General features: G+C 25.7%; 1 protein-coding gene across 1 annotated transcript in view; it reads right to left on the bottom strand.

Annotated features, from left to right (window-relative positions):
• adarb1a (adenosine deaminase RNA specific B1a) overlaps positions 1-17,810 on the bottom strand; it is a 49,496-nt gene that overhangs the window by 21,689 nt on the left and 9,997 nt on the right. The window contains exon 2 of the mRNA XM_073844157.1: positions 7,989-8,038. The gene's annotated coding sequence lies outside the window, so the exon portion shown is untranslated. The remainder of the gene's footprint in view (positions 1-7,988; positions 8,039-17,810) is intronic.

The raw sequence follows: 17,810 nt of genomic DNA, 5'->3' as shown, positions 1-17,810 counted from the left end.
CCTGCAGGTTTGGAGCGACATGAGGGCGAGTAAACAACACAACTTGTTTGAGCTAGAAGCAAACTTCTAAAACTGTGAAAAGCCCCCATTATCCCTAACACATGAAGGAGCGTCTAAAGGAGCAAACACAGGTGCCATTGATGTTACGGGTGAGAACAGGTGGGACAGATAACACACTTTATCAGCAAAGCTCCAGACCAGACCACATGCCACTGAGACGGATCTATATCGCTGAGTCCATCAGAAGGAAAAAAAAAAAAACAGGGAGAGAGAGTGAAAGTGAGAGGAGGAGACAGGTGGGCTGGACACGCTCTCGGTTTCGGCTGGTCAAACCTGAACCGCTTGAGCTAATGCTGAATTTATTCCCCCCCTCCAGTAGATTAAACTCACACAGTCCGTCCCCTGGGACTTCACTCCACTACTCTTGGTCTGGAGGAAATGGGTTTTTTTATCTCCATGTTTGAGCATGAGAGACGACGGCACAGGGTGTGGAAACGCTTAAGTAACCATGTTTATCTAATTTGCTGTGGCCCATTTCTGTTCAAAATTCAATATTTTCAAGCGGGCATCCAAAAGGAAATAACTTGGCGCTTTTTTATGTATATTTTCAGTTTGTAATCCTCGCTTGAGGATTATTTACCAATGCAGACTTATTCCTAGACAGCGGTCGACTGATTTTCTTCACATCTTCGCATTTTTGGAAGAAGTTAAGAACTTTTTATTCAAAAGATGCAATATATTAATATATAAATATTTTAGTAGATATAACAAATGTAAAATGATCTATTTGTTTTGCAAAAAATTACCATTGCACTTATCAATTCAATTTGCCTTTAGATTAAAAAAAAGACATGCTGAAATATATTACATTTCCATAATTTTTCATAAACAGGCTTTGTTTTCTAATAATTTTCACTAATAATCACTCAAAAAATTTAAAGAATTGTTAAGGAATTTGACTTTAAATTAAATAATAATAGCAACAACAACAACAACAACAATAATAATAATAATAATATAATATAAAAAATACAAAAAAAATTGTAAATGTTAAGGATCAGACCTGTTCAAAGAAATCAATCAGAAAAAATAATAATAATAACAATAACAATAATAATAATAATAATAATAATAATATAATATAACATAACAAACTAATAATAATAATAATAATAATAATAATAATAGTAAAGGTTAAGGAATTGCACTTGTTTAAAGAAATCAATCTGAAAATAACAATCTAAATATATTACAAAATAATATAAAATTATATAATGTAACATGTAATGTAAAATGTATACTAATAATTATTACAAATATTTAATATAACATTAAATATAAAAATGTTATAATATTATTATTAATAATGTAAAATAATATATAGATGAAATTATAGATATGTTATTATAGATCAAATATACTACATATAATTTTAACATTTATTAATGTTATATGAATAATTATATTCATTTTTTTCTATTTATATTATTTATTATTATCAATATTATTATTATTATTGTTATTATTAAGGAATTGAACTTGGAATCGATCTGAAAATAAAAACAATAATAAATATAAATAATATTAAAAAAAGAACAAACAATGATATAATAATAAATATTAAAATATAATAATAAATATTATGAATATATATTATAATTATAACAATAAATATAAATATCTTATATTATTATAAATATAAAAGCATATATATTGGAAATTATAGATAATTTTATAGATAATATATATTATAATATTATTATAAACATTATATATATATATATATATATATATATATATAAATTGTAATATTTATTATTTTAGATTAATAATTATTTAATTTTTTCTGTTTGCTTTATATATTCAATTTACATTTATTTATTTATTATTAACTTGTTCAAAGGAATCTGAAAATAGAAGTAGTAGTAGTAGTATAACAACAATAACAATAATAATAGTATTGCAAATATAAATAATAAAAATCATTATATAAATAAATATATAGTTATATATAAATATATAGTTTATATATAAATATATATATATATATATATATATATATATATATATATATAGTTAAAATTTAGCTCTATTAAATTTTTTCTATTTACATTTATTATTATTATTATTATTAAGGACTTGAAATCTGAAAATAATAATATAGATATAATAACTTGATGATTATTATTGTTATTGTGATTATTATCATCATCACCATCTAGAAAATAGATAAAACAATATAAAAAATATTATTGTTGTTGATAAGGACTTGTTCAAAGGAATTAATCTGGAAACAATAAAAAAAAAATAATAATATATATATATAAATATAATAATAAATACTAAAATGTAATAATTATTTTTTATATTTAATATTATAACTACAACATTAAATATAAATATATCATTTTTTAAAAATAATTTTATATTAATAATACATTATTATTATTTTTATTATTATTATTATTATTATTATATACACTGCTTGCGATTCCCATTGACTAGAAAGCTGCAAAACTAATTACTGAAGCGCAGAGGTTGGGAGGATCATACTAAGACTGAAAGTTTGTATTATACTAAAACAACTGCTTATCAAGATCTCCATCCAGGAATATCAAGAGACCGCGAGCTACAAATTAGCAGGTATGTCGTGTGTCCATCAGAGCATCACGCACCTGCTGAAGTGAAGGGGAATTAAAAGGTTATCTGTTCACTAAACAAGTGAATGATATAATCTTTTATCTGAACGCTAACTCAATTGCTCATCTTTGGACTGGCGGCAGCGCTGGACTGGATTGGCGGCGTAACCATGGAGAGAGATTAGCGGCGTGAAGTGGCCGTTCTAATGAGACGGATTAAACTTCACACATGAGGAGCTGTCTGAATTGAACCTGCTATCTGCTGCCTTCAGCACTGACAACACACTCAGAAAGAGAGAGAGAGAGAGAGAGAGAGAGAGAAGCGCAGTACGAGCCGTTACGAACCTTGAGTAAGGACAAGTCGTAGACCAAAATAACAGTCGCTATAACGCAACAACTAGTATGTAAGAATTCAGTCTGACACTTCATATTATCACTGACTGCAACAACACACAAACCTTTTGTCCAAAGGACTAAAGGAACATTTACTATGGAACATTTTCCATTAGAATTTCCAGCTTTCCATTCCATTAGATTATTAAAGTTATTAAAATTATAAAGGTCTCGTTCAATCAAATAAAAAATGTATCTTTTATATAAAATAAAAATAATAAATTATATATACACTTTTCACCAATTCCATCATAATTTTATAATTTTTGTAAAAAATATTTAGAATCTATAATATAAAACAAAAATACTAATTATATATACCTTTTATTAAATTGAATACAATTTCCATTTTATTTAAATTAATTAAAATTCTCATTCAAAACATTTTAGATTATTTAAATTAAGACATTTCATTAAATACATAATTATATACATTTAAATAAATAAAATTTTTATAACATTTACTTTACATTATCAACATGCATTTGAAGACTAATATCTGTTGTTCACCTTTTTATATTATTATTATCATCATTATTATTAATAATCCCTTTATTACATTTAAATACAATGTATTTTTTATCATTATATATTATATGCTACATATAAAGTACATTAGATTGTATATAATATATTATAATTATATATTATATACACACAGTACATTAGATTGTATTTAAAGTAAATTAAAAATGACATGATTAATTAAATTGAAATAAATTAATTTAAAATATGGTTTTATTATTAAAATGTAAATAAAACATTTATTAATTTAATTTAATTATTTTTATTTATTATCAATTATAAAATAAATTAAATAAATACAATTTAATACAGTTAGATTAAATATCTTTACTAAATCAAAAGGTAAAATAATAAATATTTAAAATGTTTTAATTCAAATAAAAAATTAAATACATTGAAATGAACATTTAGTAAATCAAAAGGTAAATAATAATATATTTTATTATTTTACATGTTTAATTCAAATAAAAAACTGCATTTTTATTCATTTTATTATAAATTAAAATAATAAAAATGAATTAAGTACTATTTTTCATTACACAAAAAATAAAAGTATTTAAATAAACATTAAACATGTTTAAATTAAACAATTTTGTTAAATAAAAATGTAAATAAATATTTTATACATGGGAAAATGTACTTTTCAATGGCTAAGATTGAATTTTTTTAAAGTAAATAGATATAAAAAAACATTTAATTAAAATGTTAATTGAAAAGAGATTAAATATTAATAACTACATTTAAAATGACACTATATATTAAATGAATAAAATTTAATACATTTCTATTATATTATGAAAATTTTATTATTAATTCTAATAAAATATTTGTATAAATTCTAAAATAAATTTAATAAATACAACTAAATACATTTACAAATATATTTTTATTAAATCAAAAAAGTAAATAATGAACCCAGCTCGACTTTTATTTGCACTGTTATTGACGCCTATATAAATCAAGTATACTCAACTCTAAATATTATGTTTGCTGTGCATTATTAACAAAAAAATCCTAATTTTAAGATTAAATACTTTATATATCATTACTGTTCAAAATCGCAAAACATTTTCAGGTTTTCCAAGATCATAAACCTTGTTTAACTACATATTGGCGTTCATAGATCACAAACAAAAGCATTGCAAACAATACTAATACTAACACACAATTTGCGCAAACAGAAGTTAAATCTACTCAAAATACAAAAAAAGTCAATAAACCATTTAGTTGAGTCTTTTGTAGATTCCAGTTCAAAGTTAATCAAACAAATAAAAGAAAATTAGAAGAAGAAAAAAACATGTTTCAAACAAAAGACAAACCGTTACGTAAACATAAGCATTTGCGATTAAACGTTCACACAAATGTTTACGACTAAACGTTTACAGGTGTTTGAACATTTATCTAAGAACTTTGATCCAGAGCGACTCAAAGTGATTTAGGTTTAATGTGAAAAGACAAATGTTTACCTTTGCGTTCAGATCGTTTTTTGCGCCTTCTCTTGAACCTCCTGCGAACGAGGCAGTAATATGCGCCCATGCCCTTAGAGCAGCTTTGACTCTGAGCCATAGCGCCGTACGCTAACCGTGAGCACGATCTCGCTTTCTGAAGTCAACTTGAGCGGGAGTGAGGGCTGAGACGGAGGGAGCGAGAGGGAGGAGAGATGTGTTGTGGAGAGGGAGAGAGGGCTGACGGTGCTGTTATAGGGCTGATGGTGCGACGTAACCTGCTGTGAACTCTCATAGTCACTCCCTCATAATTACTGGCATTTCACACGTCTCGGTTTTTGTGATTCCAGCTTTTTTCTTTAATCAAATGCTTACAGAACATTATTTATCTTCTCAACACACAACTGAACACTAATACCTGTTGTTTGCCAGTTGGTATAATTAATTAGTCACCTTTTTATTACATTTAAATTAAATGAATTGCATATTTAAATCAATTAAAATTCTCAAAGTAAGATTAAATATTAAATGTAATTTAAATTTTATTTTTTAAATAAATATTTTTATTTTAAACACCATTTAACTTTAATGCAACTGAAAACTATTCTTATTATTAAGTCTCGTGCATTTATTCAACTTTAATGTAATTTATTAAATTCAATTAAAATTTAATTCAATATAAATGTATAATATATTAATTAAATTCAAATGAAATTCCATGAGCTAAATAATTATATTCATTTAAATTAAACACTACAGTATCAATCTTACAGCTTAAGGCTAATATCTGTTGTTTGCCATTTTTTAATTATTAAATATAAATAAAATGTAATTTAAATAAATTTTATAAATTCTCATTGTAATAAAATTTAAAGTAAACTATTATATGAAATTACATTATTAAATTATGAATGGAATATTTCTTTTTTTTTAAATTCAATTATTTGTATTCATTTGTTTATAAATCATAAAATAAATTAAATAAAAATACATTCATTAAAATTAAATATTTTTTAATTAAATATATTTAAATGAATTATTAATAACGACATACATTTTTCTTTACATAAAATTAAATAAACCTAAATGTGTTTAATGTTTATGCATTTAATTAAATATAAATAGGATATGTATTGTTTAAATTCAATTATTTTATTAATTCTAAATTATAAAATCAATTAAATAAAAATACATTGATTAAAATTAAATAAATTTAAATTAAATACATTTAAATGAACTATTAATAACTAAATAACATGTTCGTTATATAAAATTAAATAAATTAACAAATTAAATTAAAATGTGTTTAATGTTAATGTATTTGATTAAATATAAATAGGATATTTATTGTTTAAATTCAATAAAATTAATTTAATAAAAATACATTCATTAAAATGAAATATATTCAAGTTAAATACATTTAAATTAACCATTTTTATTCATTCAAAACTAACTAAAATATTCTAAATGAATAATAATTATAATTATTCAAAATGAATAATGAATTATTTTAATTAAATTAAAAAGGATTTTTTACTTTTGTTTTTATAGATTATAAAATTAATACAAATAAATTCAATACTATTTTTTATTACATAAAATGAAATAAACGTAAATTAACATTAGACACACTTAAATTAAATGTGTTTATTTATTCATTCAAAATGCCATTATTTACATTTTAATTCAATTAAAATTTCATATATTTTCATTAATTTTATTATATAATGAATTCAATACTGTTTTTCATTACATAAAATTAAATAAACTTACAATTACAATGTTAAACACATTTAAATTAATTATGTTTAATATCCATGCCTTTAAAAATTATTCATGTTAAAATAAAATGTAAATAACTTTCACTTATTATTTCAACTAATTTTAAATTAATTAACCAAAAATGCATTTGAATTAACGATAAATACATTGAAATTAACCATTATAATTAAATAACTTAAATGATTTTGTTGAATTAAAATATAAATATTTCATGTATTATTTTTAACAATTTTAAGTTAACTTTAAATCATTTCAAATCAACAAAAAATAAATAAAACTTAATTTAAAATTAAACACATTTAAACTAATGTGTTTAATGTGCATGTGTTTAAGTATTTTTTGTTAAATTAAAATGTAAATAAATATTCCATGTATTATTTTAACTAATTGTAAATTAACTAATTTTAAATCCTTTTAATTCAACAAAAATACATATAATTAACAATAAATAAATTAAAATTAACATTTTTTTAAATAAAAATGTTTATATTTTTTGTTAAATTAAAATATAAATAGTTCATTTATTATTTTTAACAATTTTAAATGAACTAACTTTAAATAATTTTAATTCAACAAAAAATTAAAATTAAATTTGTTTAATGTTCATGTGTTTAAACATTCTTTGTTAAATTAAAATGTAAATAAATATTTCATGTATTATTTTAACTCATTTTAAATTAACTAATTTTAAATCATTTTAATTAAACAAAAAAATAATAACATTAACATTTTAATGTCTATTTTGTTTTATATGTGACCAAAAATGTTGTTCGAGTGAACAAGTTATTAACCTTTTAATTAGGCAGTACATAGCAACCTCATTTCACACAAACACTTAACCTCACAAACACACAGCGCTGCTCTCCCAAAATACACTCATAAAAACTCAACACAGAAAAGCGTTCATACACTAAATCCCAAAGGTCCTTGCAATTACATAATAAGCTACATAATTCAGTTTCAGATGTGAACATTTAAACAACTCACATTATAAAACGCCATCCACAGATACATTTTGAAGCAGAACCAGAGCAAGAGGTAAAGTCTGAGCCCCTACAAACTGTTTAACAAACCTCTGCCTCCCTCTGGTGGACATTTAGTATAACAACACCACAATTACCGTCCCATCAGGTAACAAATGCAAAGTTACCAGATCAACAGATCGCTATATATTTGCAAATGAAGCTTTAAATATGAAACCCACCTGAATGTTTAGCCAGCTTTTCTTCACAAACTCACAGTGTACTTTGAAACCTGTAAGAAAAGAACAGAGATATCAGCGTTTTCATAGTTCACTCCCATATTTTCTACTTCTTTATTTAATAATTGTCCTATTTATGCACTTAACTTAAAAATAATGAAGAAACACATGTTAAAAAGGAAAACAATTAAATTCAGGACCAAATTTACCATGTAGTTTCGATGTGTTGACCAAACAGCATTTTTACACGCAGTAGCTAAAAGCTACCAAAAGATGGCGCTGTAAACTCAGTGTAAACAGGTGAACTTCCCGCTCAAACTTAAATCAAATCAAGTCAGAACATCAATAGAGATGCTATATAATGTATAACTATTTAATAACAAAAGAGACAAGCAAATAATCAGATACACCTAAAGAAAACTAAATATTATCACACACATTATGCTTCTATATACATTTCGACAAAATCTACCAGAGGCGCTAACGAAGCCATTCTACGAAGCCCCGCCCATCGCGAAATTCTATTGGTTCAAAATCATGCTCCTCATTCTGACTGGCTGAAATTTTTATTCCTTCACGCAGCATTTTGCTTTCAACATGAACACTTTTGATCACATTTGATCAACGAACTAAATATCATTTGAATCAATTAAAATTCTCAAAGTAAGATTAAATAATAAAATGTAATTTTAATTTTATTTTTTAAATAAATATTTGTATATACTTAGATTAAAAACAATATTTTGAACACAATTTAACTTTAATGCAACTGAAAACTATTCTTATTATTAAGTCTCATGTATTTATTTAAATTTAAATACAATTTAATATAAACATATAATATATAAATTAAATTCAAATGAAATTTCATGAGCTAAACAATTATTAATTTAAAAAACAAAATTTACCTTACAGTATCAATCTGTTATGTTGCCCTTTTTTAATTTTAAATGTAAATAAAATGTCATTTAAATAAATGTAACAAATTCTCATTGTAATAAAATCAAAAATAAACAATTATATGAAATGACATCATTAATTAAACTATGAAATTTTAATTCAATTATTCGTATTCATTTATTAAAAATCATAAAATAAATGTAATAAAAATACATGTATTAAAATTAAATATGTTTAAATTAAATACATTTAAAGTAACTATTAATAACTAAATACATTTTTCATTACATAAAATTAAATTAATAAATTAAATTTAAATTAAATTAGTTTAATGTTTATGCATGTAATTAAATATAAATCGGATATTTATTATTTAAATTTAACTATTTTATTAATAACTTCTAAATTATAAAATCAATTAAATAAAAATACATTAATTAAAAGGAAATGTATTTAAATTGAATACATTGAAATAAATTATTAATAAATAAATACATTTTGTTACATAAAATTAAATAAACGTAAATTATATTTAAATTAAATGTGTTTAATGTTTATGAATTTAATTTAATATAAGTAGGATATTTTTTATTTAAATTCACTTATTTTTATGAATTAATTATAAATTGTAAAATCAATTAAATAAAAATACATTAATTAAAAGGAAATGTATTTAAATTGAATACATTGAAATGAACTAAATTAATTTAATTTAAAATAATTTGTGTTACATAAAATTAAATAAATATAAATGAACATAAATTAATTTAAAATTAAAATGTGTTTTATGGTTATGTATTTAATTAAATATAAATAGGATATGTATTGTTTAAATTCAATTATTTTTATTCATTCCAAATTATAAAATCAATTAAATAAAAATACATTCATTTAAATTAAATAGGTTTAATATTTACATTTGATATTATATTCATAAATGTAAATTTTCTTCAACATTTCCAATTAAATTAAATTAAATTAATTTCTTTGTGACTTTAACGACCTAATTACAACACTAAAAAATATTTAAAAAATATATATACACCAAAGAAAGTGTCAAATTTGTGAAACTGCTGATGATCTGCTGAATGTTACATAAAAAAAAAACAATTTGATTGCTTCGGACAATAAACTTGTCTGATTGGCTGATTTGCCTTCGTCCTTTAAAATAATATATCAGTCAAATATGTAGGTAAAAAAATGTAAAGGTTTGTAAAAGAAGAATTTTAAACTTAAAAAGTACTATTTTGGGTTCTTTGTGATTTAAGGTGGATCAGAAAAGTTGAAAACCTAAAAAAAAAAAAAAAAGCTTCAGTTATCATAGGATGTTGTTTGACATTGTGGATTTGCTTTGTAAAGGATTCGGGATAACCTTGCGTAAGCATTTTAGACCTAAAATAAGAACATACACTGTTTTAACATCACATATGTGCATTTTGTGTTGCGCTTCATTGTCCTGAATGGGATCTGAAAGTCTTAGAAGCGTCTATTTTTTATTCAGACAGTCATCTGCATATGGAGCAGACATTAAAAGAACTGTCTTAGTCAACACAAATTGTCATTAGAGAAAACTGGACTTGGAAAGGAGACGAAGAAAGACTAAACTAATACTGTCTTTCTAAGGAGGGTTTAAAAAATGGTGCTAGCAAATATCTTAAAGAAAGTCTTGAAAGAAGAGTTTCTCGCTGAACAATGAAACAGCACCTGCTGTGATAAGAGCCCACGTGTGTGAACGCTAATACAAGTCCTGACATGACATTGTCATTGACTGAATAAAGTACACATACTGTACATGAAACCATGCCTGCAGAATTGTGCTGGATTTTGTTATTTTGAAACACTGGTAAAAGCATAATGTTTGAGTGAGTTTAATAAATGACTACTGGCCTTTCTATATTCAACAATGACAATTATTCATTCGTAAATAATATTAATTATTATTACGGCAAATTAAAATAAAGTAATTTTTTATCACATTTTTATCACAGTTAAAAAACAGCTACCAGTTGAAGTATATGAAATTACATATTTTATACTGTAAGTGTGTGTGTATATATTATATATATATATATATATATAATTAAGTATATATAAATAAGTATATGCGTATATAAGTAAAATATAAGTATATAGGTATAACAATAAAACAACAACCTGTCTACAGTTTTTTTTCTGAAGGGAAAAATACTTGTTTATTGCTTCAGTTTCCAAGAATAATAAAAAATTAATTAAACATGAAAAAAATTGTGATAAAAATTAATTCAAATCTAAAAATTTGTTTTAATTAAATTAAAACAAATTTGAATAAATAAATAAATTTTAAGTAAGTTTTAGCACTGTTAAAAGCTACCAGTTAAACAATAATGAAATAAAATAAAATAAAAAAATAAGATAAAAAACATTTACAAAATAAAATGTTTATAAAATAAAATATATAAAACAATAAAATCACAATAACCTGTGTACAGTTGTTTTTTCTGAAGAGGAAATGCTTGTTTATTGCTTCAATTTTTAAAAAGAAAACACATTTAAAAAATAATAACAATTCAAAGGTAAAAAAAGGAAATTAAATAAAAGTAATACATATAAATATATTTCTTCCGTTTCCAAGAATACAAATTTAAATAAATAAACAAACTTTAAGTAAGTTTTAGCACTGTTAATAAATAGCTACTAGTTAAACAATAATGAAATTAAATAAAATTGAATTAATAATTAAATATGTAAAAAACATTTATTAAGTAGAATATTTGTCAATTAAATACAATAAATTAACATCAAATAAAAATAAATTAATTTAAATCAAAATACAAAAAAAACAATATCAAATGAAAAAATAATAATTCAAATAATTGTTAAAAGCTAAAAAAAAAAAAATGCATGTCAAACTAAAAATAAAAGGCTGCAAGCTGCAATCATATGGAAAAAAAAAATAGCTCACATGTACAAAATGACTTTCTTTTTGATTCTTGAACTTATGGACCCCAATTCACCTGCAAATGCTTTGATATATATATGCTTTTGCAGACATTACCATATAACTGGGTAATAGAATATTACATACATTAAAATTAAACCACCATTAGAACACAATGAAACAGTATCTCTTTCTCTCTCACACACATACACTGTATTGAAGGCAGGGCCCTGTTGAAATATTAAAAAGCATTACCATAGACTAGGGCTGCAACGATTCGTCGACGTTGTCGACAAAAATCGATAATAGAAATAGTCGACAATGAATTTCATTGTCGATGTTGTCGCCAGACATGTTTTCTCTGACCGAGTGAGGCATCTCTCTGCCGAGAGTCGCACATAGGCATTAGCTTCTATGCTGAGCGATAACATACAGAAATGGCGGCGTCCAATGCACTGAATGCAGCAGCTGCGCGTACCAAAACACGCCCGTTTCACACATACTCCGTCTAAAGTGCGTATTTTTTTTCCACACCCATGTTAACGGATTACAACGTTCACAATGTACGGACTGTAAACGCGTTCTGTGTGAGCGCAAAACGAGTCCGTGCTGCTTCTGCACCGCATACGTAACGCACACGGACTGTAGACGCAATGCAGACTGAGTATGTGTGAAACAGGCATAAAGTTTGGGAGCATTTTAGCCTGCTACGGCGAATAAAAAGATTACCTGCATGGTTTGTAAAGCAGTCCTTGTGCATCACGGCAGCACCTCTGTGATGCACGAACATTTAAAGAGAAAGCACGTCGGACAGTTAAATGAAACCAGTTTGGCTGGCCTCGGTAAGATTTAAATAACATGGAAGCCAATACGTTTTGTTTTGGATATACGTTTATATGTTTATGTATATGTTTGTTTACGGTATTATTGCTGCTGATGTGCCTGCCCCTGGTTTACAGGAAGAAAATGTTTACTTGATTTTAATTTATTTTTTCTTATAAAACAAATGTGCCTGTCCTTTAAAAAGATTATAGAGTTTCTTAATTTATGCATTTATGTCTGTACTGACCGATTATTGTGCCTAAATGGTTTTAGACAGGGCATTTTTATTTACTTTTAGTATGAATTGGCCTATCAGCAGCAAAGTTCAATAAAATATGCATTTTTCATTGAAGTACCCCCTTCTTTCTTGAATTTACTATAATTTTCCACATAATTAAAGCAATCTCATGCTAAATTTGAGAAAAATTGAATAATTATCCGATTAGTCGACTAATCGTTTCAATAGTCGGTGACTAGTCGACTATTAAAATAGTCGTTAGTTGCAGCCCTACCATAGACCCCTAACATTTTCTTATTACGTCAGCGTCCCTTCATTAATTCATTAAACATTTGAGCTCATATGACTACACCTTCAGTCCCATATGAATCATTAACTCACATTTGCATACATTTAGCACGTAAGCGCTTGTATCCGACCCCTGCAAAGACTCAAATACCTAAACAATTGGCTCTGAATCAATATGCGTTTCAAAGAGTATGAGGTTATTAACTGTTGCCATACATTTACAACAAAACAAGTCCCAGAGGTTGCAAAGCCCACAGGAGGAAACGTTCCCAGCACACATCATTTTCGGCTCGCCACGGCAAACACGCAAATAATATTTTTTAATGATTTCCCATCTAATCTCCTCAGGTTGTGCCGGCCGCCTTTTGTTTAACATTGACAATTAAAGCTAAAAATAAACAGCAGTATCCCGGAGTTCGACTCTGTAGTCGCTGTTTAACTGCGCAAAACACACAAAGCCCCGTTTATGAGACGAATACAAGCTGCTAAAAACGTCTAATTAAACAGTTTTTGTTTCCAAATTAAAATGTAACTTCAAGAGACACGTCAAATGAAATTACAGCTGACTGTGGAAACATATTATTAGAAAATTAAATATTAGTTGTTGAATGTACACACCTGTGATGTTAAATGATTATGGATATGAATCTTTTCTTTCTGATGAGAAAAATACTTGTTTATTGTTTCAGAAGAATGAAAATTTAAAAATATATATAGTAACTAATATATTAAAAGATGACTCAATGAAAGCTGTATTTGTACAAATTATTCAAAGTAATTCAAATGTAAAAAATAAATTAAAAAAAATATATATATTTTTTACTAGTGGGTGCAGGACACTATAGTTCATTTATGTAAGTGAGGATAGCAAAATAAAGTAAACTGTGACATATTTTAACTAAAAAATCTTCATACAGTGGACTATGAGTAAAACTGATAAAATTTTGGGACCAAAAATTTTACACTTTGACCTGACCATGTTTTGTTATATACCTTTCTATCAAAGTTTTCTATCGAAGAGTTCTTGTCATATTTTAATTACCATTTTCTAAACTACAGCGAATAAACTGTGATAATGTGAGAAACGTTGAAGGTGTCTGAATAAAATTGTAGTTTGACTGTATATAAATTAATAGTTTAAAAATAATCTTAAAATGTATTAAAAGTAGTGAAACATAATTCAAATTTTAAAAATAAAAATGGAAATTACATAAAAAAATTATTAAATTAAAAAAATACATATATACACACACACACACATACATATATACACACACACACATACATATATATATATATATGTGTAAAATAAATTAATTAATATTAAAAATAAATTGTAAAAAGTATTACAAATAGTGATGAAAAATAATTCCAATTTAAAATATAGAAATTAAAATTAATAAATAAAAATTTGACAAAAAATATAAAATATATATAAAATAAATAAAAAAAATGCCAAAAGTATATATATGCACATTTATATAAAGTAAATAGCTGCAATCATATACAAAATGTCCTTTTATTCTGATTTAAAGAAAGCAGTTTTTGCACAAATAATTAAAAATAATTAAAAAAAGTAAATTAAATAAGAAAATAAAACAAATCAAAAATAGCATTACGCATACTGATGAAAAATAATTCAAACATAAAAAAAAAATGAACATTAAATAAAAAATACAACTAATTTGAATAAAACAATATAGTTAATATTTTACAAAAAATAATTAAAAAGTATATATAAAGTAAATAGCTCTAATTATATGAAAAATGACTGGCTTACATGTAAAAAATGATCTGAACAATGATACTTTCCTTCAAAAAACTTAATGTATGCATGTATTTATTTATTTATTCATTCATTTAAAATTGTTTTCATTTTTTTTTATTTTAATTTATTTAAAAGTATTTCTTTTAATTTGTATGAACTAACTATGCTTATATTTTTATTCAAATTCATTTATTTTAATTTTCCGTTGTTATTAACTTATTAATTAATTATATTATTTTATTTCATCTTTGTATCTTTTATTTTGGATTTTATGTCATTATTGCTTAACTAGTAGCTGTTCATTAACAGTGCCAAAACTCACTTTTACATTTAGCTTTTATTTTTATTTTTGATTTAAACTGAAACAATTAACATTAAATTAAAATAAAAAAAATATATAATTTTAAAATATGCCCTAACATGTATGCATATGATTCATAAAGTAGTTTCCCTTGTTCTAAAGAGAAAGAAAAAACACACTTGTTGTTTCTAAAAAAATATATATATATATACTCAAACTGAAAAAAGACAAAAGAATCTTATATTGCTTAAAAGAAAACTTTATAAAACACACACATATATAACGTAAGTAAATTAATAAATAAATTGTAATAATATTTACAAATATTTTAAAAAGTCTTAATTAAACCGTGGGTTCTATAAACACCATATAAACTAGCCACTTAATAAAAAGTACATTTTTGCACATCCTTATTCTAATCCAGGAAAAACAAGCTTAAAAACAAATGTCAAAAAAGTGGTCTGACCTACTCCAGAGAAATCAAATTAAAATGTTCCCGTTGAATAAGTTCACCGAGTGGCCATGACTCTAATGGGCTCGCTTTTGCAACGGGACAAATGATGTTTCGCCTTGTCAGCCTCAAAATGTCAGTCTCGCAATGAAAAAGATATTAATGCTCCTTGATGAAACCTAGTTAACAGTTTACATCAAAATCCTACACATATAAATACATATTAGTCTCAATTAAACAGCCGCTCACAGACCTAGACCTAGACCTAGAAAGACGCATTCCCAGTTTTCTTTCCATCCTAAAGTCCCACAAATCTTGTGTAATCCGTCTTTACTCAACTCTCGGCTCTTGAAAACCTCATTCATTTGCTGGCAGAAACACTGTACAGATGGGGCCGCCTGACAGAAGATCATTAAAGCGATGGATTAAGCCTTTTCTCTCTTGTAAAGCACTCAATAAAGATCAATGCTTCAGTGGAAACACACAACTGGAAGCCACAACTACTATTTTCTATAACTCAACACACAGATTAGAGAAAACCTGTCAGATTACTTGTACAAACTACTGTAACAAACAAAGAGAAAGCTATCCGTTAGCATTAGTGTTAGCATTCTCAATACAGTTTGATTTATTTGGTACAAGATATTGAAAGACTAGCACTTTTAGTGTGCTTGAGTGAAAATATAAACCACAACAGTGTAAAATACAAACTCTTTACCGAATGAGTACCTCTCACGCAACCCATGAGGCAAAAAAATGATGATTCACGCTTCGTGACCTGATGATTCAGCGAGACGCTCCATTTGTTTTTGCTAACAGCTGGCTCGTGACTTCAAAAAAGCCGAGAACTATAAATCCACCTCATCATGAGGACAAGAGCCTCTTCAACACAAAGACTCATGCTAAACATCCACCTGCTCAGTTTTTATGTTGCTGTTGTTCAGATCATCTGCTTCTGGTTGGCGTGGCCTGTTTAATTAGATGCAGGAACCACGCTTTGTACCTTTTTCACTACAAAATACCTACTGTAGTCACTAAAAAGTACAGTATACTTCTGTTTTTTAGCTATTTTTTTTATCAACATTTTTTAAATAAAGGGATAGTTCACCTAAAAATGAAAATTAAAATGATTTACTCATCCTCAAGCCATCCTGTGGACATGACTTTCTACTTTCAGATGAATACAATCGGCCAATATTACAAAAATTTCCTGGCTCTTCCCAGCTTTATAATGGCAGTGAATGGGTGTTGAGTTTTTGAAGTCCAATAAAGTGCATCCATCCATCATAAAAAGTGCTCCACACGGCTCCATGGGTTAATAAAGGCCTTCTGAAGGGAATCAATGCATTGTGTATGTCAAATATCCATATTTAAAACTTTATAAACCATAATCTCTAGCTTTCGCTAACTGTCGTACGTGCTTTTACGAAAGTGTGGCGTTCCAGCAGTGTTGTTTTTGACAACCATCTTAGATTTAGTCTTAGTCTTAGTCTTTTGGACTAAAATGCTTCTTAGTTTTAGTCAAATTTTAGTCACTTCTATATGTGATAGTTTTAGTCCAATTTTAGTCGACGAAAAGTCAATAAGGTTTTAGTCTAGTTTTAGTCGACGAAAAGTCAAAAAGGTTTTAGTCTAGTTTTAGTCAAAAAAAGGGAAAAAAGTAGTCTTTTAACAAATTAATGTAGGTCAGTAAGTATTTTGCTGTTGGGTAGTGTCACTTATAAGTTCTGAAAATAGCAGATCTATAGTTCAACACAATGTGAGCTTCCGGATCGACTATTTTCACCAATAATTACAATAATGAAGGAATGTTTTAAAACATAGAAGACAAAAAAGGATAGAATGCTAAAACGGCTTGCCATAGTAGTATAGCAAAGAGTATTTAATGCTAAAACGGCTTGCCATAGCGTCAGATACTTTTTAAGTTTTAATTGGCATGCACAATAAGCGGATATGTCATGCATTTTAAACGTCTGACGGACCACCCACTAACATTTTCGTCTATTCTCGTCTCGTCAGCGAAAACTCACACACGTCTCGTCATGTTTTAGTCATCAACGAGCCATTTTTATCTCGTCATCGTCTCGTTATCGTCATGAAAAAAAAGTGGCGTCAACGAAATTATTTCGTCATCGTCATC

This window comes from Garra rufa, chromosome 7 (genome assembly GCF_049309525.1).
Source record: "Garra rufa chromosome 7, GarRuf1.0, whole genome shotgun sequence".
Taxonomy (NCBI): domain Eukaryota; kingdom Metazoa; phylum Chordata; class Actinopteri; order Cypriniformes; family Cyprinidae; genus Garra; species Garra rufa.
The sequence above is the reverse complement of the archived record's forward strand: the minus strand, read 5'-3'. Positions and strand labels throughout refer to the sequence as shown.